At 62.9% G+C, this 22,366-nt stretch overlaps 5 pseudogenes; all 5 read left to right on the forward strand.

The window, feature by feature from the left end:
- The first annotated feature begins 2,985 nt into the window (after positions 1–2,985).
- On the forward strand, positions 2,986–3,104 carry LOC142867453 (uncharacterized; annotated as a pseudogene).
- A 3,841-nt stretch (positions 3,105–6,945) lies between these two features.
- Positions 6,946–7,064, forward strand: LOC142867454 (uncharacterized; annotated as a pseudogene).
- Positions 7,065–10,903: 3,839 nt separating this feature from the next.
- LOC142867455 (uncharacterized) lies at positions 10,904–11,022 on the forward strand (annotated as a pseudogene).
- Positions 11,023–14,860: 3,838 nt separating this feature from the next.
- LOC142867456 (uncharacterized) lies at positions 14,861–14,979 on the forward strand (annotated as a pseudogene).
- A 3,837-nt stretch (positions 14,980–18,816) lies between these two features.
- LOC142867458 (uncharacterized) lies at positions 18,817–18,935 on the forward strand (annotated as a pseudogene).
- Positions 18,936–22,366: the final 3,431 nt, after the last annotated feature.

Genomic DNA, 22,366 nt, shown 5'->3' on the forward strand with positions numbered 1-22,366 from the left:
ATGATGGGAGTCCAAGTGTTAAGGTGACATGTGTTGCCCGTGCCCCCCTCCCCCCCCCGTGTTCTTATTCATTTACCTCTCATGTTGTTCCAGCATATTGTGGGGGCACCAATGTTAAGGTCGGGTGCGTTGCCCTCTCCCAGCCTCCCCCCTCGGGTCAGAGCTTCAAGTGCGCCCATCCCCCAGTCGGTGCGTACCCACCCCATTCCTAATGGATGTGTATGCCCATCCCCTCCCACCACCCGCCCGACACCCACCCGAAGAAGGTGATTCCTCTGTGTCCACTTAGGTGTCCATCGGTTCGTACCCATTTGCTGGTGAGCGCGAGCACGTGGTGCTCGTGTGTCCATTCTTGGGATACTTGGCTTACTGGAACGGGTTCCAGCTCTGGCCAGGAGAACCACGAGAGGTGCCCCCTCACCGCTGCTCCTCATAGCCGAATAGCACTCCGTGGTGTCCACGGGCCACATTTTACTTACCCACTCGTGGGTCGATGGGCACTCGGGTGGCTTCCAGGTCTTTGCGATTGTGACTTGTGCCCTGACACTAACCCTAACCCTTACCCAGCCCGTCTCCTCCACGGCCCCTGCCTGACTGACTCCTTCCCGCCCGGCCTGTCACCTGTCACCGTCCTCTGCCCCTGCCTGACACGCTCCTCCCCGCCCGGGCCGTCACCGTCCTCGGCCCCTGCCTGACGGGGCTCCTCCGTCGCCTGGGCCTTCCAAGGGCTTGGTGTGGACGCTGGTTCCAGGACGCCCTCCCAGGAACCCGGTAGCAGGGCGGCCGCAGCGTCTCGCGCAACCCAACCGTCCGCCGGCTGGCCGCCGTCGCTAAGTGGCCTGCGGGGGACGTGCTCCCGCTGTGCCGTGGGGGCCCAGCCTGGTGTCTTCTCTGAGGCCCCGCGGCTGCCGCTCCCCGCAAGGGGATAGCCGCGGAGGTGGGGACCGCCTCCTCATGGGGACGTACACCCAGCTCTCCACGTCGGATTCCGGGGCTCTCTGTCCTGCCAGAAGGCCCAGCTGGCCTGCGGGTCCTTAGAGTGGCAAAAACATCCGAAAACTGAGATTGAGGGTCCGGTGGGTGTCTGCACTTTTGTGCTGGGCTCCCCAGGGAGGCCCGGGGGCTGGCTGGACAACGCGGTCTGCTGGGCTGGGGGGGGGGGTTTGGAGGAGCAACTGATGCCCTTTGCACTTTGGGTAGCAAGTGTCTGAGGTGTCTCTGGGCCCTGTGCCATGTGGGGGCGGGGGCGGGGGCGGGGTGGGAGGAGGAGGAGGAGGAGGAGGAGGAGGAGGAGGAGGAGGAGGAGGTGGGAAGGGCCGTGGCCTGCAGTCGTGTTCCCCGGGGTGGCACAGCATGTGGCTTCTTCCACAGGCTGCTTGGCCTGGGCTCCCTGCACCTGGGCCTTTGGAGGACTGGCCCTGTGCTTGCCAACACTTCCTGCAGGGACCCAGAGCTGGGAGGTTGCATCTCTCAGCCCTGGGTCGGGCAGAGCCCCAGCGGGCCAGGCCCACAACCTCTCTCAGCAGGGGTCCCCCAGAAGGCTCCTTTGGGACCAGGATTCTCTTGCGGGTGACTCTTTAAGGTCTGGCCCCTGGATGGAGGGGCACCAGGAGTAGAGGAGCAGGAAGGGGAAGGGGGTGGCCATGCGAGGGGACACTTTCAGGCCAAGTCCCAGCTTCAGTCTGATCCTCCTGGGAACGCCGGGGTGGACATCACACCTCCTGGTTGCCCCGCTCTGAGACCAGGAGCCGGGCTTCGCATTCCCACAGCAGCCAGTCGTGGGCTGAGGACACCTGGGGCGTTGGGAACTCCCTGGCTTCTCCTTGGTTTAACATCTGGAGCTGCTTGTGAATTGTGCCGCCACACACACCCGAGTGCAGGTGTCTTCCGCACAGACTGCGGGCCTCGCTCTTCTGAATGCCGCTAGCTCGCGACCCACCCACGGGTGAACCTGGTCAGGGTACTTTCTCTCAGGGGCAGACTCTGATCCGGGCGGGCTACCGGTGTCTCTGTTTGCTCCTTTCTTTCTTCCACTTCGGGAAAGGCTTCCTTACTGGGTGTGGAAATCTCCTATGCCTTTCCTCGCCTATTCTGTCAGCTCTAAAATTCTCTTTCGGTTGCCACCCTCACAGATGGATTAGGAAACTCTTTGCGGTGCACTCATTAGTGAAATGACCTCAATGACGCTGGAATCCAATATCTAATCGCCGATTTTTGGCGAGTCCACACGCCAGGGTGGTTGGGGTCCAATGCAGCCCCGGCCAGGCCCAGGCCCCTTGGACTGGGCCACAGGAGGACACAGAGGAGGGTCCCGGCCCCCACGGTAGGTAGAGGTGCGGGCAGTTCTCCAAGGGCTTGGGTGTTTTCCAGAGGGAGGAGATGGAGGGGACTGATTTCTTCAGCGCCCCACAAACCACGCCACCCCACCCCACCCATGGGACACATCCCGAGAGAGAGAGACGCCCCATACACTGGCTCCCCTCCCCCGTGCGCTGTGCCCCAGCCCTGGCCCGGGGGAATAGGCGGCCGCCAGGCCACAGGGTGGGGGGCGCAGCTGAAAGGGGTTGTGGGGGAGGGCCGCCCCTGGCTGGGGTCAAAGGGCGAGCGCCCCGCCCCTCCCGCCCGTGCGCAGTCAGCGGCCCCGGCGCGCTGGGGGTGGGGGGCGGGGAGGTGAAGGAGGCCAGGCAAGGAGAGGAGGGGGGCTTGAAGGTCTCCACCTTGGCGGGTCCAGCCGTGGAGGCGCATCTTGTGTGAGTGTGAGTGAGTGAGTGAGTGCGTGTGAGTGTGTGTGTATACAGAGACAGCCCCCAACCCCGGCCCGCCGCTCCCTGCCCGCCCCGCCTGTCACCCCCGTCCCTCGGAGCCCGCGGGACCCGGCCGGCGAACTCAACAGGCCCGACCCGGCGCGGGGCCTGGGGCGGGAGGAGGCGGCGGGGAAGCGCGGAGAGGCTCGGCTTCTTGAGCGGGGCAGGGGCGCCCTCCGCCGTCCACGGCCACACCACCCCGAACGCGCCCGATCCCGTCTGGTCTCGGAAGCTAAGCAGGCTCGGGCCTGGTTAGAACTTGGATGGGAGACCGCCCGGGAATACCGGGTGCCGTAGGCTTCTTCTTTTTTTTTTTTGCCTCTGGTTCTGTCGCGTTTCTGGGAGTGCGGGGGCGGCCCGGGGTGGGGGGGACCCCCACCCTCGGCGCCCGCCGCGGTGCCTGGCGCCCCAGCCCGCACCGTGGGGCCTCCTCTTGTCCCGAGCCGTGACACCGCCGCCACGCGGCAGCATGCCTGGCTTCTGGACTGTCAGGTCTCAGACCAAAGGTCTGCTCTGTGGGAGCCGACACGCTGGAGGAAACCTTGAGAGTCTGAGAGGGGAGGGAGTTCCAGAAGAAGGCCAGGATGTCATTTTGAGGGAGTATGTGACCAGAACTCCTCCCGTTGCTTTTGGGGTTCTATGGGCTACACGTAGGAATCTTTGGTGGTGGCACCTGATGTTCGGGGATCCGGAGTCACACCCAGACCTGCTCCACAGGCCTCCTTTTACTTTTCTCTTCGGATTCATTTTTTTTTTTTTTTTTGAGACAGAGTCTCGGTTTGTTGCCCAGGCTAGAGTGAGTGCCGTGGCGTCAGCCTAGCTCACAGCAACTTCAAACTCCTGGGCTCGAGTGATCCTTCTGCCTCAGCCTCCCGGGTAGCTGGGACTGCAGGCATGCGCCACCATGCCCCGCTAATTTTTTATATATATATCAGTTGGCCAATTAATTTCTTTCTATTTATAGTAGAGACGGGGTCTCGCTCTTGCTCAGGCTGGTTTTGAACTCCTGACCTTGAGCAATCCGCCCGCCTCGGCCTCCCAAGAGCTAGGATTACAGGCGTGAGCCACAGCGCCCGGCCGGATTCATTATTTTTAAAAAGTGTCTCTTATCTCTATTATTGCATTTTCTTTTCTCTCTCTTTTCAAGCAGATGATGGGAGTCCAAGTGTTAAGGTGACATGTGTTGCCCGTGCCCCCCTCCCCCCCCCGTGTTCTTATTCATTTACCTCTCATGTTGTTCCAGCATATTGTGGGGGCACCAATGTTAAGGTCGGGTGCGTTGCCCTCTCCCAGCCTCCCCCCTCGGGTCAGAGCTTCAAGTGCGCCCATCCCCCAGTCGGTGCGTACCCACCCCATTCCTAATGGATGTGTATGCCCATCCCCTCCCACCACCCGCCCGACACCCACCCGAAGAAGGTGATTCCTCTGTGTCCACTTAGGTGTCCATCGGTTCGTACCCATTTGCTGGTGAGCGCGAGCACGTGGTGCTCGTGTGTCCATTCTTGGGATACTTGGCTTACTGGAACGGGTTCCAGCTCTGGCCAGGAGAACCACGAGAGGTGCCCCCTCACCGCTGCTCCTCATAGCCGAATAGCACTCCGTGGTGTCCACGGGCCACATTTTACTTACCCACTCGTGGGTCGATGGGCACTCGGGTGGCTTCCAGGTCTTTGCGATTGTGACTTGTGCCCTGACACTAACCCTAACCCTTACCCAGCCCGTCTCCTCCACGGCCCCTGCCTGACTGACTCCTTCCCGCCCGGCCTGTCACCTGTCACCGTCCTCTGCCCCTGCCTGACACGCTCCTCCCCGCCCGGGCCGTCACCGTCCTCGGCCCCTGCCTGACGGGGCTCCTCCGTCGCCTGGGCCTTCCAAGGGCTTGGTGTGGACGCTGGTTCCAGGACGCCCTCCCAGGAACCCGGTAGCAGGGCGGCCGCAGCGTCTCGCGCAACCCAACCGTCCGCCGGCTGGCCGCCGTCGCTAAGTGGCCTGCGGGGGACGTGCTCCCGCTGTGCCGTGGGGGCCCAGCCTGGTGTCTTCTCTGAGGCCCCGCGGCTGCCGCTCCCCGCAAGGGGATAGCCGCGGAGGTGGGGACCGCCTCCTCATGGGGACGTACACCCAGCTCTCCACGTCGGATTCCGGGGCTCTCTGTCCTGCCAGAAGGCCCAGCTGGCCTGCGGGTCCTTAGAGTGGCAAAAACATCCGAAAACTGAGATTGAGGGTCCGGTGGGTGTCTGCACTTTTGTGCTGGGCTCCCCAGGGAGGCCCGGGGGCTGGCTGGACAACGCGGTCTGCTGGGCTGGGGGGGGGGGTTTGGAGGAGCAACTGATGCCCTTTGCACTTTGGGTAGCAAGTGTCTGAGGTGTCTCTGGGCCCTGTGCCATGTGGGGGCGGGGGCGGGGGCGGGGTGGGAGGAGGAGGAGGAGGAGGAGGAGGAGGAGGAGGAGGAGGAGGAGGAGGAGGTGGGAAGGGCCGTGGCCTGCAGTCGTGTTCCCCGGGGTGGCACAGCATGTGGCTTCTTCCACAGGCTGCTTGGCCTGGGCTCCCTGCACCTGGGCCTTTGGAGGACTGGCCCTGTGCTTGCCAACACTTCCTGCAGGGACCCAGAGCTGGGAGGTTGCATCTCTCAGCCCTGGGTCGGGCAGAGCCCCAGCGGGCCAGGCCCACAACCTCTCTCAGCAGGGGTCCCCCAGAAGGCTCCTTTGGGACCAGGATTCTCTTGCGGGTGACTCTTTAAGGTCTGGCCCCTGGATGGAGGGGCACCAGGAGTAGAGGAGCAGGAAGGGGAAGGGGGTGGCCATGCGAGGGGACACTTTCAGGCCAAGTCCCAGCTTCAGTCTGATCCTCCTGGGAACGCCGGGGTGGACATCACACCTCCTGGTTGCCCCGCTCTGAGACCAGGAGCCGGGCTTCGCATTCCCACAGCAGCCAGTCGTGGGCTGAGGACACCTGGGGCGTTGGGAACTCCCTGGCTTCTCCTTGGTTTAACATCTGGAGCTGCTTGTGAATTGTGCCGCCACACACACCCGAGTGCAGGTGTCTTCCGCACAGACTGCGGGCCTCGCTCTTCTGAATGCCGCTAGCTCGCGACCCACCCACGGGTGAACCTGGTCAGGGTACTTTCTCTCAGGGGCAGACTCTGATCCGGGCGGGCTACCGGTGTCTCTGTTTGCTCCTTTCTTTCTTCCACTTCGGGAAAGGCTTCCTTACTGGGTGTGGAAATCTCCTATGCCTTTCCTCGCCTATTCTGTCAGCTCTAAAATTCTCTTTCGGTTGCCACCCTCACAGATGGATTAGGAAACTCTTTGCGGTGCACTCATTAGTGAAATGACCTCAATGACGCTGGAATCCAATATCTAATCGCCGATTTTTGGCGAGTCCACACGCCAGGGTGGTTGGGGTCCAATGCAGCCCCGGCCAGGCCCAGGCCCCTTGGACTGGGCCACAGGAGGACACAGAGGAGGGTCCCGGCCCCCACGGTAGGTAGAGGTGCGGGCAGTTCTCCAAGGGCTTGGGTGTTTTCCAGAGGGAGGAGATGGAGGGGACTGATTTCTTCAGCGCCCCACAAACCACGCCACCCCACCCCACCCATGGGACACATCCCGAGAGAGAGAGACGCCCCATACACTGGCTCCCCTCCCCCGTGCGCTGTGCCCCAGCCCTGGCCCGGGGGAATAGGCGGCCGCCAGGCCACAGGGTGGGGGGCGCAGCTGAAAGGGGTTGTGGGGGAGGGCCGCCCCTGGCTGGGGTCAAAGGGCGAGCGCCCCGCCCCTCCCGCCCGTGCGCAGTCAGCGGCCCCGGCGCGCTGGGGGTGGGGGGCGGGGAGGTGAAGGAGGCCAGGCAAGGAGAGGAGGGGGGCTTGAAGGTCTCCACCTTGGCGGGTCCAGCCGTGGAGGCGCATCTTGTGTGAGTGTGAGTGAGTGAGTGAGTGCGTGTGAGTGTGTGTGTATACAGAGACAGCCCCCAACCCCGGCCCGCCGCTCCCTGCCCGCCCCGCCTGTCACCCCCGTCCCTCGGAGCCCGCGGGACCCGGCCGGCGAACTCAACAGGCCCGACCCGGCGCGGGGCCTGGGGCGGGAGGAGGCGGCGGGGAAGCGCGGAGAGGCTCGGCTTCTTGAGCGGGGCAGGGGCGCCCTCCGCCGTCCACGGCCACACCACCCCGAACGCGCCCGATCCCGTCTGGTCTCGGAAGCTAAGCAGGCTCGGGCCTGGTTAGAACTTGGATGGGAGACCGCCCGGGAATACCGGGTGCCGTAGGCTTCTTCTTTTTTTTTTTTGCCTCTGGTTCTGTCGCGTTTCTGGGAGTGCGGGGGCGGCCCGGGGTGGGGGGACCCCCACCCTCGGCGCCCGCCGCGGTGCCTGGCGCCCCAGCCCGCACCGTGGGGCCTCCTCTTGTCCCGAGCCGTGACACCGCCGCCACGCGGCAGCATGCCTGGCTTCTGGACTGTCAGGTCTCAGACCAAAGGTCTGCTCTGTGGGAGCCGACACGCTGGAGGAAACCTTGAGAGTCTGAGAGGGGAGGGAGTTCCAGAAGAAGGCCAGGATGTCATTTTGAGGGAGTATGTGACCAGAACTCCTCCCGTTGCTTTTGGGGTTCTATGGGCTACACGTAGGAATCTTTGGTGGTGGCACCTGATGTTCGGGGATCCGGAGTCACACCCAGACCTGCTCCACAGGCCTCCTTTTACTTTTCTCTTCGGATTCATTTTTTTTTTTTTTTTTGAGACAGAGTCTCGGTTTGTTGCCCAGGCTAGAGTGAGTGCCGTGGCGTCAGCCTAGCTCACAGCAACTTCAAACTCCTGGGCTCGAGTGATCCTTCTGCCTCAGCCTCCCGGGTAGCTGGGACTGCAGGCATGCGCCACCATGCCCCGCTAATTTTTTATATATATATCAGTTGGCCAATTAATTTCTTTCTATTTATAGTAGAGACGGGGTCTCGCTCTTGCTCAGGCTGGTTTTGAACTCCTGACCTTGAGCAATCCGCCCGCCTCGGCCTCCCAAGAGCTAGGATTACAGGCGTGAGCCACAGCGCCCGGCCGGATTCATTATTTTTAAAAAGTGTCTCTTATCTCTATTATTGCATTTTCTTTTCTCTCTCTTTTCAAGCAGATGATGGGAGTCCAAGTGTTAAGGTGACATGTGTTGCCCGTGCCCCCCTCCCCCCCCCGTGTTCTTATTCATTTACCTCTCATGTTGTTCCAGCATATTGTGGGGGCACCAATGTTAAGGTCGGGTGCGTTGCCCTCTCCCAGCCTCCCCCCTCGGGTCAGAGCTTCAAGTGCGCCCATCCCCCAGTCGGTGCGTACCCACCCCATTCCTAATGGATGTGTATGCCCATCCCCTCCCCCCACCCGCCCGACACCCACCCGAAGAAGGTGATTCCTCTGTGTCCACTTAGGTGTCCATCGGTTCGTACCCATTTGCTGGTGAGCGCGAGCACGTGGTGCTCGTGTGTCCATTCTTGGGATACTTGGCTTACTGGAACGGGTTCCAGCTCTGGCCAGGAGAACCACGAGAGGTGCCCCCTCACCGCTGCTCCTCATAGCCGAATAGCACTCCGTGGTGTCCACGGGCCACATTTTACTTACCCACTCGTGGGTCGATGGGCACTCGGGTGGCTTCCAGGTCTTTGCGATTGTGACTTGTGCCCTGACACTAACCCTAACCCTTACCCAGCCCGTCTCCTCCACGGCCCCTGCCTGACTGACTCCTTCCCGCCCGGCCTGTCACCTGTCACCGTCCTCTGCCCCTGCCTGACACGCTCCTCCCCGCCCGGGCCGTCACCGTCCTCGGCCCCTGCCTGACGGGGCTCCTCCGTCGCCTGGGCCTTCCAAGGGCTTGGTGTGGACGCTGGTTCCAGGACGCCCTCCCAGGAACCCGGTAGCAGGGCGGCCGCAGCGTCTCGCGCAACCCAACCGTCCGCCGGCTGGCCGCCGTCGCTAAGTGGCCTGCGGGGGACGTGCTCCCGCTGTGCCGTGGGGGCCCAGCCTGGTGTCTTCTCTGAGGCCCCGCGGCTGCCGCTCCCCGCAAGGGGATAGCCGCGGAGGTGGGGACCGCCTCCTCATGGGGACGTACACCCAGCTCTCCACGTCGGATTCCGGGGCTCTCTGTCCTGCCAGAAGGCCCAGCTGGCCTGCGGGTCCTTAGAGTGGCAAAAACATCCGAAAACTGAGATTGAGGGTCCGGTGGGTGTCTGCACTTTTGTGCTGGGCTCCCCAGGGAGGCCCGGGGGCTGGCTGGACAACGCGGTCTGCTGGGCTGGGGGGGGGGTTTGGAGGAGCAACTGATGCCCTTTGCACTTTGGGTAGCAAGTGTCTGAGGTGTCTCTGGGCCCTGTGCCATGTGGGGGCGGGGGCGGGGGCGGGGTGGGAGGAGGAGGAGGAGGAGGAGGAGGAGGAGGAGGAGGAGGAGGAGGAGGAGGTGGGAAGGGCCGTGGCCTGCAGTCGTGTTCCCCGGGGTGGCACAGCATGTGGCTTCTTCCACAGGCTGCTTGGCCTGGGCTCCCTGCACCTGGGCCTTTGGAGGACTGGCCCTGTGCTTGCCAACACTTCCTGCAGGGACCCAGAGCTGGGAGGTTGCATCTCTCAGCCCTGGGTCGGGCAGAGCCCCAGCGGGCCAGGCCCACAACCTCTCTCAGCAGGGGTCCCCCAGAAGGCTCCTTTGGGACCAGGATTCTCTTGCGGGTGACTCTTTAAGGTCTGGCCCCTGGATGGAGGGGCACCAGGAGTAGAGGAGCAGGAAGGGGAAGGGGGTGGCCATGCGAGGGGACACTTTCAGGCCAAGTCCCAGCTTCAGTCTGATCCTCCTGGGAACGCCGGGGTGGACATCACACCTCCTGGTTGCCCCGCTCTGAGACCAGGAGCCGGGCTTCGCATTCCCACAGCAGCCAGTCGTGGGCTGAGGACACCTGGGGCGTTGGGAACTCCCTGGCTTCTCCTTGGTTTAACATCTGGAGCTGCTTGTGAATTGTGCCGCCACACACACCCGAGTGCAGGTGTCTTCCGCACAGACTGCGGGCCTCGCTCTTCTGAATGCCGCTAGCTCGCGACCCACCCACGGGTGAACCTGGTCAGGGTACTTTCTCTCAGGGGCAGACTCTGATCCGGGCGGGCTACCGGTGTCTCTGTTTGCTCCTTTCTTTCTTCCACTTCGGGAAAGGCTTCCTTACTGGGTGTGGAAATCTCCTATGCCTTTCCTCGCCTATTCTGTCAGCTCTAAAATTCTCTTTCGGTTGCCACCCTCACAGATGGATTAGGAAACTCTTTGCGGTGCACTCATTAGTGAAATGACCTCAATGACGCTGGAATCCAATATCTAATCGCCGATTTTTGGCGAGTCCACACGCCAGGGTGGTTGGGGTCCAATGCAGCCCCGGCCAGGCCCAGGCCCCTTGGACTGGGCCACAGGAGGACACAGAGGAGGGTCCCGGCCCCCACGGTAGGTAGAGGTGCGGGCAGTTCTCCAAGGGCTTGGGTGTTTTCCAGAGGGAGGAGATGGAGGGGACTGATTTCTTCAGCGCCCCACAAACCACGCCACCCCACCCCACCCATGGGACACATCCCGAGAGAGAGAGACGCCCCATACACTGGCTCCCCTCCCCCGTGCGCTGTGCCCCAGCCCTGGCCCGGGGGAATAGGCGGCCGCCAGGCCACAGGGTGGGGGGCGCAGCTGAAAGGGGTTGTGGGGGAGGGCCGCCCCTGGCTGGGGTCAAAGGGCGAGCGCCCCGCCCCTCCCGCCCGTGCGCAGTCAGCGGCCCCGGCGCGCTGGGGGTGGGGGGCGGGGAGGTGAAGGAGGCCAGGCAAGGAGAGGAGGGGGGCTTGAAGGTCTCCACCTTGGCGGGTCCAGCCGTGGAGGCGCATCTTGTGTGAGTGTGAGTGAGTGAGTGAGTGCGTGTGAGTGTGTGTGTATACAGAGACAGCCCCCAACCCCGGCCCGCCGCTCCCTGCCCGCCCCGCCTGTCACCCCCGTCCCTCGGAGCCCGCGGGACCCGGCCGGCGAACTCAACAGGCCCGACCCGGCGCGGGGCCTGGGGCGGGAGGAGGCGGCGGGGAAGCGCGGAGAGGCTCGGCTTCTTGAGCGGGGCAGGGGCGCCCTCCGCCGTCCACGGCCACACCACCCCGAACGCGCCCGATCCCGTCTGGTCTCGGAAGCTAAGCAGGCTCGGGCCTGGTTAGAACTTGGATGGGAGACCGCCCGGGAATACCGGGTGCCGTAGGCTTCTTCTTTTTTTTTTTTGCCTCTGGTTCTGTCGCGTTTCTGGGAGTGCGGGGGCGGCCCGGGGTGGGGGGGACCCCCACCCTCGGCGCCCGCCGCGGTGCCTGGCGCCCCAGCCCGCACCGTGGGGCCTCCTCTTGTCCCGAGCCGTGACACCGCCGCCACGCGGCAGCATGCCTGGCTTCTGGACTGTCAGGTCTCAGACCAAAGGTCTGCTCTGTGGGAGCCGACACGCTGGAGGAAACCTTGAGAGTCTGAGAGGGGAGGGAGTTCCAGAAGAAGGCCAGGATGTCATTTTGAGGGAGTATGTGACCAGAACTCCTCCCGTTGCTTTTGGGGTTCTATGGGCTACACGTAGGAATCTTTGGTGGTGGCACCTGATGTTCGGGGATCCGGAGTCACACCCAGACCTGCTCCACAGGCCTCCTTTTACTTTTCTCTTCGGATTCATTTTTTTTTTTTTTTTTGAGACAGAGTCTCGGTTTGTTGCCCAGGCTAGAGTGAGTGCCGTGGCGTCAGCCTAGCTCACAGCAACTTCAAACTCCTGGGCTCGAGTGATCCTTCTGCCTCAGCCTCCCGGGTAGCTGGGACTGCAGGCATGCGCCACCATGCCCCGCTAATTTTTTATATATATATCAGTTGGCCAATTAATTTCTTTCTATTTATAGTAGAGACGGGGTCTCGCTCTTGCTCAGGCTGGTTTTGAACTCCTGACCTTGAGCAATCCGCCCGCCTCGGCCTCCCAAGAGCTAGGATTACAGGCGTGAGCCACAGCGCCCGGCCGGATTCATTATTTTTAAAAAGTGTCTCTTATCTCTATTATTGCATTTTCTTTTCTCTCTCTTTTCAAGCAGATGATGGGAGTCCAAGTGTTAAGGTGACATGTGTTGCCCGTGCCCCCCTCCCCCCCCCGTGTTCTTATTCATTTACCTCTCATGTTGTTCCAGCATATTGTGGGGGCACCAATGTTAAGGTCGGGTGCGTTGCCCTCTCCCAGCCTCCCCCCTCGGGTCAGAGCTTCAAGTGCGCCCATCCCCCAGTCGGTGCGTACCCACCCCATTCCTAATGGATGTGTATGCCCATCCCCTCCCCCCACCCGCCCGACACCCACCCGAAGAAGGTGATTCCTCTGTGTCCACTTAGGTGTCCATCGGTTCGTACCCATTTGCTGGTGAGCGCGAGCACGTGGTGCTCGTGTGTCCATTCTTGGGATACTTGGCTTACTGGAACGGGTTCCAGCTCTGGCCAGGAGAACCACGAGAGGTGCCCCCTCACCGCTGCTCCTCATAGCCGAATAGCACTCCGTGGTGTCCACGGGCCACATTTTACTTACCCACTCGTGGGTCGATGGGCACTCGGGTGGCTTCCAGGTCTTTGCGATTGTGACTTGTGCCCTGACACTAACCCTAACCCTTACCCAGCCCGTCTCCTCCACGGCCCCTGCCTGACTGACTCCTTCCCGCCCGGCCTGTCACCTGTCACCGTCCTCTGCCCCTGCCTGACACGCTCCTCCCCGCCCGGGCCGTCACCGTCCTCGGCCCCTGCCTGACGGGGCTCCTCCGTCGCCTGGGCCTTCCAAGGGCTTGGTGTGGACGCTGGTTCCAGGACGCCCTCCCAGGAACCCGGTAGCAGGGCGGCCGCAGCGTCTCGCGCAACCCAACCGTCCGCCGGCTGGCCGCCGTCGCTAAGTGGCCTGCGGGGGACGTGCTCCCGCTGTGCCGTGGGGGCCCAGCCTGGTGTCTTCTCTGAGGCCCCGCGGCTGCCGCTCCCCGCAAGGGGATAGCCGCGGAGGTGGGGACCGCCTCCTCATGGGGACGTACACCCAGCTCTCCACGTCGGATTCCGGGGCTCTCTGTCCTGCCAGAAGGCCCAGCTGGCCTGCGGGTCCTTAGAGTGGCAAAAACATCCGAAAACTGAGATTGAGGGTCCGGTGGGTGTCTGCACTTTTGTGCTGGGCTCCCCAGGGAGGCCCGGGGGCTGGCTGGACAACGCGGTCTGCTGGGCTGGGGGGGGGGGTTTGGAGGAGCAACTGATGCCCTTTGCACTTTGGGTAGCAAGTGTCTGAGGTGTCTCTGGGCCCTGTGCCATGTGGGGGCGGGGGCGGGGGCGGGGTGGGAGGAGGAGGAGGAGGAGGAGGAGGAGGAGGAGGAGGAGGAGGAGGAGGTGGGAAGGGCCGTGGCCTGCAGTCGTGTTCCCCGGGGTGGCACAGCATGTGGCTTCTTCCACAGGCTGCTTGGCCTGGGCTCCCTGCACCTGGGCCTTTGGAGGACTGGCCCTGTGCTTGCCAACACTTCCTGCAGGGACCCAGAGCTGGGAGGTTGCATCTCTCAGCCCTGGGTCGGGCAGAGCCCCAGCGGGCCAGGCCCACAACCTCTCTCAGCAGGGGTCCCCCAGAAGGCTCCTTTGGGACCAGGATTCTCTTGCGGGTGACTCTTTAAGGTCTGGCCCCTGGATGGAGGGGCACCAGGAGTAGAGGAGCAGGAAGGGGAAGGGGGTGGCCATGCGAGGGGACACTTTCAGGCCAAGTCCCAGCTTCAGTCTGATCCTCCTGGGAACGCCGGGGTGGACATCACACCTCCTGGTTGCCCCGCTCTGAGACCAGGAGCCGGGCTTCGCATTCCCACAGCAGCCAGTCGTGGGCTGAGGACACCTGGGGCGTTGGGAACTCCCTGGCTTCTCCTTGGTTTAACATCTGGAGCTGCTTGTGAATTGTGCCGCCACACACACCCGAGTGCAGGTGTCTTCCGCACAGACTGCGGGCCTCGCTCTTCTGAATGCCGCTAGCTCGCGACCCACCCACGGGTGAACCTGGTCAGGGTACTTTCTCTCAGGGGCAGACTCTGATCCGGGCGGGCTACCGGTGTCTCTGTTTGCTCCTTTCTTTCTTCCACTTCGGGAAAGGCTTCCTTACTGGGTGTGGAAATCTCCTATGCCTTTCCTCGCCTATTCTGTCAGCTCTAAAATTCTCTTTCGGTTGCCACCCTCACAGATGGATTAGGAAACTCTTTGCGGTGCACTCATTAGTGAAATGACCTCAATGACGCTGGAATCCAATATCTAATCGCCGATTTTTGGCGAGTCCACACGCCAGGGTGGTTGGGGTCCAATGCAGCCCCGGCCAGGCCCAGGCCCCTTGGACTGGGCCACAGGAGGACACAGAGGAGGGTCCCGGCCCCCACGGTAGGTAGAGGTGCGGGCAGTTCTCCAAGGGCTTGGGTGTTTTCCAGAGGGAGGAGATGGAGGGGACTGATTTCTTCAGCGCCCCACAAACCACGCCACCCCACCCCACCCATGGGACACATCCCGAGAGAGAGAGACGCCCCATACACTGGCTCCCCTCCCCCGTGCGCTGTGCCCCAGCCCTGGCCCGGGGGAATAGGCGGCCGCCAGGCCACAGGGTGGGGGGCGCAGCTGAAAGGGGTTGTGGGGGAGGGCCGCCCCTGGCTGGGGTCAAAGGGCGAGCGCCCCGCCCCTCCCGCCCGTGCGCAGTCAGCGGCCCCGGCGCGCTGGGGGTGGGGGGCGGGGAGGTGAAGGAGGCCAGGCAAGGAGAGGAGGGGGGCTTGAAGGTCTCCACCTTGGCGGGTCCAGCCGTGGAGGCGCATCTTGTGTGAGTGTGAGTGAGTGAGTGAGTGCGTGTGAGTGTGTGTGTATACAGAGACAGCCCCCAACCCCGGCCCGCCGCTCCCTGCCCGCCCCGCCTGTCACCCCCGTCCCTCGGAGCCCGCGGGACCCGGCCGGCGAACTCAACAGGCCCGACCCGGCGCGGGGCCTGGGGCGGGAGGAGGCGGCGGGGAAGCGCGGAGAGGCTCGGCTTCTTGAGCGGGGCAGGGGCGCCCTCCGCCGTCCACGGCCACACCACCCCGAACGCGCCCGATCCCGTCTGGTCTCGGAAGCTAAGCAGGCTCGGGCCTGGTTAGAACTTGGATGGGAGACCGCCCGGGAATACCGGGTGCCGTAGGCTTCTTCTTTTTTTTTTTTGCCTCTGGTTCTGTCGCGTTTCTGGGAGTGCGGGGGCGGCCCGGGGTGGGGGGACCCCCACCCTCGGCGCCCGCCGCGGTGCCTGGCGCCCCAGCCCGCACCGTGGGGCCTCCTCTTGTCCCGAGCCGTGACACCGCCGCCACGCGGCAGCATGCCTGGCTTCTGGACTGTCAGGTCTCAGACCAAAGGTCTGCTCTGTGGGAGCCGACACGCTGGAGGAAACCTTGAGAGTCTGAGAGGGGAGGGAGTTCCAGAAGAAGGCCAGGATGTCATTTTGAGGGAGTATGTGACCAGAACTCCTCCCGTTGCTTTTGGGGTTCTATGGGCTACACGTAGGAATCTTTGGTGGTGGCACCTGATGTTCGGGGATCCGGAGTCACACCCAGACCTGCTCCACAGGCCTCCTTTTACTTTTCTCTTCGGATTCATTTTTTTTTTTTTTTTTGAGACAGAGTCTCGGTTTGTTGCCCAGGCTAGAGTGAGTGCCGTGGCGTCAGCCTAGCTCACAGCAACTTCAAACTCCTGGGCTCGAGTGATCCTTCTGCCTCAGCCTCCCGGGTAGCTGGGACTGCAGGCATGCGCCACCATGCCCCGCTAATTTTTTATATATATATCAGTTGGCCAATTAATTTCTTTCTATTTATAGTAGAGACGGGGTCTCGCTCTTGCTCAGGCTGGTTTTGAACTCCTGACCTTGAGCAATCCGCCCGCCTCGGCCTCCCAAGAGCTAGGATTACAGGCGTGAGCCACAGCGCCCGGCCGGATTCATTATTTTTAAAAAGTGTCTCTTATCTCTATTATTGCATTTTCTTTTCTCTCTCTTTTCAAGCAGATGATGGGAGTCCAAGTGTTAAGGTGACATGTGTTGCCCGTGCCCCCCTCCCCCCCCCGTGTTCTTATTCATTTACCTCTCATGTTGTTCCAGCATATTGTGGGGGCACCAATGTTAAGGTCGGGTGCGTTGCCCTCTCCCAGCCTCCCCCCTCGGGTCAGAGCTTCAAGTGCGCCCATCCCCCAGTCGGTGCGTACCCACCCCATTCCTAATGGATGTGTATGCCCATCCCCTCCCCCCACCCGCCCGACACCCACCCGAAGAAGGTGATTCCTCTGTGTCCACTTAGGTGTCCATCGGTTCGTACCCATTTGCTGGTGAGCGCGAGCACGTGGTGCTCGTGTGTCCATTCTTGGGATACTTGGCTTACTGGAACGGGTTCCAGCTCTGGCCAGGAGAACCACGAGAGGTGCCCCCTCACCGCTGCTCCTCATAGCCGAATAGCACTCCGTGGTGTCCACGGGCCACATTTTACTTACCCACTCGTGGGTCGATGGGCACTCGGGTGGCTTCCAGGTCTTTGCGATTGTGACTTGTGCCCTGACACTAACCCTAACCCTTACCCAGCCCGTCTCCTCCACGGCCCCTGCCTGACTGACTCCTTCCCGCCCGGCCTGTCACCTGTCACCGTCCTCTGCCCCTGCCTGACACGCTCCTCCCCGCCCGGGCCGTCACCGTCCTCGGCCCCTGCCTGACGGGGCTCCTCCGTCGCCTGGGCCTTCCAAGGGCTTGGTGTGGACGCTGGTTCCAGGACGCCCTCCCAGGAACCCGGTAGCAGGGCGGCCGCAGCGTCTCGCGCAACCCAACCGTCCGCCGGCTGGCCGCCGTCGCTAAGTGGCCTGCGGGGGACGTGCTCCCGCTGTGCCGTGGGGGCCCAGCCTGGTGTCTTCTCTGAGGCCCCGCGGCTGCCGCTCCCCGCAAGGGGATAGCCGCGGAGGTGGGGACCGCCTCCTCATGGGGACGTACACCCAGCTCTCCACGTCGGATTCCGGGGCTCTCTGTCCTGCCAGAAGGCCCAGCTGGCCTGCGGGTCCTTAGAGTGGCAAAAACATCCGAAAACTGAGATTGAGGGTCCGGTGGGTGTCTGCACTTTTGTGCTGGGCTCCCCAGGGAGGCCCGGGGGCTGGCTGGACAACGCGGTCTGCTGGGCTGGGGGGGGGGGTTTGGAGGAGCAACTGATGCCCTTTGCACTTTGGGTAGCAAGTGTCTGAGGTGTCTCTGGGCCCTGTGCCATGTGGGGGCGGGGGCGGGGGCGGGGTGGGAGGAGGAGGAGGAGGAGGAGGAGGAGGAGGAGGAGGAGGAGGAGGAGGTGGGAAGGGCCGTGGCCTGCAGTCGTGTTCCCCGGGGTGGCACAGCATGTGGCTTCTTCCACAGGCTGCTTGGCCTGGGCTCCCTGCACCTGGGCCTTTGGAGGACTGGCCCTGTGCTTGCCAACACTTCCTGCAGGGACCCAGAGCTGGGAGGTTGCATCTCTCAGCCCTGGGTCGGGCAGAGCCCCAGCGGGCCAGGCCCACAACCTCTCTCAGCAGGGGTCCCCCAGAAGGCTCCTTTGGGACCAGGATTCTCTTGCGGGTGACTCTTTAAGGTCTGGCCCCTGGATGGAGGGGCACCAGGAGTAGAGGAGCAGGAAGGGGAAGGGGGTGGCCATGCGAGGGGACACTTTCAGGCCAAGTCCCAGCTTCAGTCTGATCCTCCTGGGAACGCCGGGGTGGACATCACACCTCCTGGTTGCCCCGCTCTGAGACCAGGAGCCGGGCTTCGCATTCCCACAGCAGCCAGTCGTGGGCTGAGGACACCTGGGGCGTTGGGAACTCCCTGGCTTCTCCTTGGTTTAACATCTGGAGCTGCTTGTGAATTGTGCCGCCACACACACCCGAGTGCAGGTGTCTTCCGCACAGACTGCGGGCCTCGCTCTTCTGAATGCCGCTAGCTCGCGACCCACCCACGGGTGAACCTGGTCAGGGTACTTTCTCTCAGGGGCAGACTCTGATCCGGGCGGGCTACCGGTGTCTCTGTTTGCTCCTTTCTTTCTTCCACTTCGGGAAAGGCTTCCTTACTGGGTGTGGAAATCTCCTATGCCTTTCCTCGCCTATTCTGTCAGCTCTAAAATTCTCTTTCGGTTGCCACCCTCACAGATGGATTAGGAAACTCTTTGCGGTGCACTCATTAGTGAAATGACCTCAATGACGCTGGAATCCAATATCTAATCGCCGATTTTTGGCGAGTCCACACGCCAGGGTGGTTGGGGTCCAATGCAGCCCCGGCCAGGCCCAGGCCCCTTGGACTGGGCCACAGGAGGACACAGAGGAGGGTCCCGGCCCCCACGGTAGGTAGAGGTGCGGGCAGTTCTCCAAGGGCTTGGGTGTTTTCCAGAGGGAGGAGATGGAGGGGACTGATTTCTTCAGCGCCCCACAAACCACGCCACCCCACCCCACCCATGGGACACATCCCGAGAGAGAGAGACGCCCCATACACTGGCTCCCCTCCCCCGTGCGCTGTGCCCCAGCCCTGGCCCGGGGGAATAGGCGGCCGCCAGGCCACAGGGTGGGGGGCGCAGCTGAAAGGGGTTGTGGGGGAGGGCCGCCCCTGGCTGGGGTCAAAGGGCGAGCGCCCCGCCCCTCCCGCCCGTGCGCAGTCAGCGGCCCCGGCGCGCTGGGGGTGGGGGGCGGGGAGGTGAAGGAGGCCAGGCAAGGAGAGGAGGGGGGCTTGAAGGTCTCCACCTTGGCGGGTCCAGCCGTGGAGGCGCATCTTGTGTGAGTGTGAGTGAGTGAGTGAGTGCGTGTGAGTGTGTGTGTATACAGAGACAGCCCCCAACCCCGGCCCGCCGCTCCCTGCCCGCCCCGCCTGTCACCCCCGTCCCTCGGAGCCCGCGGGACCCGGCCGGCGAACTCAACAGGCCCGACCCGGCGCGGGGCCTGGGGCGGGAGGAGGCGGCGGGGAAGCGCGGAGAGGCTCGGCTTCTTGAGCGGGGCAGGGGCGCCCTCCGCCGTCCACGGCCACACCACCCCGAACGCGCCCGATCCCGTCTGGTCTCGGAAGCTAAGCAGGCTCGGGCCTGGTTAGAACTTGGATGGGAGACCGCCCGGGAATACCGGGTGCCGTAGGCTTCTTCTTTTTTTTTTTTGCCTCTGGTTCTGTCGCGTTTCTGGGAGTGCGGGGGCGGCCCGGGGTGGGGGGACCCCCACCCTCGGCGCCCGCCGCGGTGCCTGGCGCCCCAGCCCGCACCGTGGGGCCTCCTCTTGTCCCGAGCTGTGACACCGCCGCCACGCGGCAGCATGCCTGGCTTCTGGACTGTCAGGTCTCAGACCAAAGGTCTGCTCTGTGGGAGCCGACACGCTGGAGGAAACCTTGAGAGTCTGAGAGGGGAGGGAGTTCCAGAAGAAGGCCAGGATGTCATTTTGAGGGAGTATGTGACCAGAACTCCTCCCGTTGCTTTTGGGGTTCTATGGGCTACACGTAGGAATCTTTGGTGGTGGCACCTGATGTTCGGGGATCCGGAGTCACACCCAGACCTGCTCCACAGGCCTCCTTTTACTTTTCTCTTCGGATTCATTTTTTTTTTTTTTTTGAGACAGAGTCTCGGTTTGTTGCCCAGGCTAGAGTGAGTGCCGTGGCGTCAGCCTAGCTCACAGCAACTTCAAACTCCTGGGCTCGAGTGATCCTTCTGCCTCAGCCTCCCGGGTAGCTGGGACTGCAGGCATGCGCCACCATGCCCCGCTAATTTTTTATATATATATCAGTTGGCCAATTAATTTCTTTCTATTTATAGTAGAGACGGGGTCTCGCTCTTGCTCAGGCTGGTTTTGAACTCCTGACCTTGAGCAATCCGCCCGCCTCGGCCTCCCAAGAGCTAGGATTACAGGCGTGAGCCACAGCGCCCGGCCGGATTCATTATTTTTAAAAAGTGTCTCTTATCTCTATTATTGCATTTTCTTTTCTCTCTCTTTTCAAGCAGATGATGGGAGTCCAAGTGTTAAGGTGACATGTGTTGCCCGTGCCCCCCTCCCCCCCCCGTGTTCTTATTCATTTACCTCTCATGTTGTTCCAGCATATTGTGGGGGCACCAATGTTAAGGTCGGGTGCGTTGCCCTCTCCCAGCCTCCCCCCTCGGGTCAGAGCTTCAAGTGCGCCCATCCCCCAGTCGGTGCGTACCCACCCCATTCCTAATGGATGTGTATGCCCATCCCCTCCCCCCACCCGCCCGACACCCACCCGAAGAAGGTGATTCCTCTGTGTCCACTTAGGTGTCCATCGGTTCGTACCCATTTGCTGGTGAGCGCGAGCACGTGGTGCTCGTGTGTCCATTCTTGGGATACTTGGCTTACTGGAACGGGTTCCAGCTCTGGCCAGGAGAACCACGAGAGGTGCCCCCTCACCGCTGCTCCTCATAGCCGAATAGCACTCCGTGGTGTCCACGGGCCACATTTTACTTACCCACTCGTGGGTCGATGGGCACTCGGGTGGCTTCCAGGTCTTTGCGATTGTGACTTGTGCCCTGACACTAACCCTAACCCTTACCCAGCCCGTCTCCTCCACGGCCCCTGCCTGACTGACTCCTTCCCGCCCGGCCTGTCACCTGTCACCGTCCTCTGCCCCTGCCTGACACGCTCCTCCCCGCCCGGGCCGTCACCGTCCTCGGCCCCTGCCTGACGGGGCTCCTCCGTCGCCTGGGCCTTCCAAGGGCTTGGTGTGGACGCTGGTTCCAGGACGCCCTCCCAGGAACCCGGTAGCAGGGCGGCCGCAGCGTCTCGCGCAACCCAACCGTCCGCCGGCTGGCCGCCGTCGCTAAGTGGCCTGCGGGGGACGTGCTCCCGCTGTGCCGTGGGGGCCCAGCCTGGTGTCTTCTCTGAGGCCCCGCGGCTGCCGCTCCCCGCAAGGGGATAGCCGCGGAGGTGGGGACCGCCTCCTCATGGGGACGTACACCCAGCTCTCCACGTCGGATTCCGGGGCTCTCTGTCCTGCCAGAAGGCCCAGCTGGCCTGCGGGTCCTTAGAGTGGCAAAAACATCCGAAAACTGAGATTGAGGGTCCGGTGGGTGTCTGCACTTTTGTGCTGGGCTCCCCAGGGAGGCCCGGGGGCTGGCTGGACAACGCGGTCTGCTGGGCTGGGGGGGGGGTTTGGAGGAGCAACTGATGCCCTTTGCACTTTGGGTAGCAAGTGTCTGAGGTGTCTCTGGGCCCTGTGCCATGTGGGGGCGGGGGCGGGGGCGGGGTGGGAGGAGGAGGAGGAGGAGGAGGAGGAGGAGGAGGAGGAGGAGGTGGGAAGGGCCGTGGCCTGCAGTCGTGTTCCCCGGGGTGGCACAGCATGTGGCTTCTTCCACAGGCTGCTTGGCCTGGGCTCCCTGCACCTGGGCCTTTGGAGGACTGGCCCTGTGCTTGCCAACACTTCCTGCAGGGACCCAGAGCTGGGAGGTTGCATCTCTCAGCCCTGGGTCGGGCAGAGCCCCAGCGGGCCAGGCCCACAACCTCTCTCAGCAGGGGTCCCCCAGAAGGCTCCTTTGGGACCAGGATTCTCTTGCGGGTGACTCTTTAAGGTCTGGCCCCTGGATGGAGGGGCACCAGGAGTAGAGGAGCAGGAAGGGGAAGGGGGTGGCCATGCGAGGGGACACTTTCAGGCCAAGTCCCAGCTTCAGTCTGATCCTCCTGGGAACGCCGGGGTGGACATCACACCTCCTGGTTGCCCCGCTCTGAGACCAGGAGCCGGGCTTCGCATTCCCACAGCAGCCAGTCGTGGGCTGAGGACACCTGGGGCGTTGGGAACTCCCTGGCTTCTCCTTGGTTTAACATCTGGAGCTGCTTGTGAATTGTGCCGCCACACACACCCGAGTGCAGGTGTCTTCCGCACAGACTGCGGGCCTCGCTCTTCTGAATGCCGCTAGCTCGCGACCCACCCACGGGTGAACCTGGTCAGGGTACTTTCTCTCAGGGGCAGACTCTGATCCGGGCGGGCTACCGGTGTCTCTGTTTGCTCCTTTCTTTCTTCCACTTCGGGAAAGGCTTCCTTACTGGGTGTGGAAATCTCCTATGCCTTTCCTCGCCTATTCTGTCAGCTCTAAAATTCTCTTTCGGTTGCCACCCTCACAGATGGATTAGGAAACTCTTTGCGGTGCACTCATTAGTGAAATGACCTCAATGACGCTGGAATCCAATATCTAATCGCCGATTTTTGGCGAGTCCACACGCCAGGGTGGTTGGGGTCCAATGCAGCCCCGGCCAGGCCCAGGCCCCTTGGACTGGGCCACAGGAGGACACAGAGGAGGGTCCCGGCCCCCACGGTAGGTAGAGGTGCGGGCAGTTCTCCAAGGGCTTGGGTGTTTTCCAGAGGGAGGAGATGGAGGGGACTGATTTCTTCAGCGCCCCACAAACCACGCCACCCCACCCCACCCATGGGACACATCCCGAGAGAGAGAGACGCCCCATACACTGGCTCCCCTCCCCCGTGCGCTGTGCCCCAGCCCTGGCCCGGGGGAATAGGCGGCCGCCAGGCCACAGGGTGGGGGGCGCAGCTGAAAGGGGTTGTGGGGGAGGGCCGCCCCTGG

Source organism: Microcebus murinus, unplaced genomic scaffold (assembly GCF_040939455.1).
Source record: "Microcebus murinus isolate Inina unplaced genomic scaffold, M.murinus_Inina_mat1.0 scaf017_hap2_Mmur4.0, whole genome shotgun sequence".
In the NCBI taxonomy this organism is placed as follows: domain Eukaryota; kingdom Metazoa; phylum Chordata; class Mammalia; order Primates; family Cheirogaleidae; genus Microcebus; species Microcebus murinus.